We start from the raw sequence: 818 nt of genomic DNA, 5'->3' as shown, positions 1-818 counted from the left end.
TCTTCCAAAAACGGGTCGCCTCTCGCTGTTTCCTCGGGTTTTCCTTCGAAGCTCGCACGCCGCACAAAAATACGCCCTTTTCTCACGGCTGAAGCGAGCCCGAAACATTTGCGGGGAGTGAGACCGCCTCAGCCATTTAGTTCCTGGTTGATCGTTAGCGATGCGGGCGTTGATCGAAACGGCGGTGGCAAGCTGAAGGGCCGGCGCAATTTTGAGACAGACAAAGCCAGTTTTCATTCAGAAAGCCTCAAAATTGGCCTCCCGTTCATCTCGTTTGTGCTCATTCGACTAACGGCCACGGGTCTGTGTAGCGATACGGCCACCGAACTCATAATAACACCGCCCCGAGGGTGACGCTGATGCACCCAAGATGTCCACTCTCAAAGGGAAAGGACCGAAGACATTCAACCAGAAGCACGCCCTCGCTCCCTCTCTCGTGGCCTTTTACATTAGAAGTGACCGAGGGCCCACGAGCTATTTGCCCCATTTGCTTTTGGCCTCTAAAGTCAAACTGTGCGACATTACTAACGTTCGACTTGGTTTTAAAAACCTTCAAAATGTTTCGGTCTGTTGTAGCTGCGGCCTGGTGTTTAGAAAGGTTTGATTTGACATTTATTGAAACAGAACCGCTGGATTCGAGTTAGGCGCCGATTTTCCTCCAACGCACGTGCGGCATCGAGCGAGGGAAGCCTGCGTGCACGGGCCCTTCTTGAAATAGAAGCACTGAATATCTTAACCCAGGGTCGGTTTTTTTCAGGAGGGTTTCCATTTCTATTTATCACTTGAGACAGAGGTAATATCAAAGGCCCTGGCAAATG

This window comes from Alligator sinensis, unplaced genomic scaffold (assembly GCF_000455745.1).
Source record: "Alligator sinensis unplaced genomic scaffold, ASM45574v1 scaffold588_1, whole genome shotgun sequence".
Classification (NCBI taxonomy): Eukaryota; Metazoa; Chordata; order Crocodylia; family Alligatoridae; genus Alligator; species Alligator sinensis.
This window is presented reverse-complemented; position numbering follows the sequence as displayed.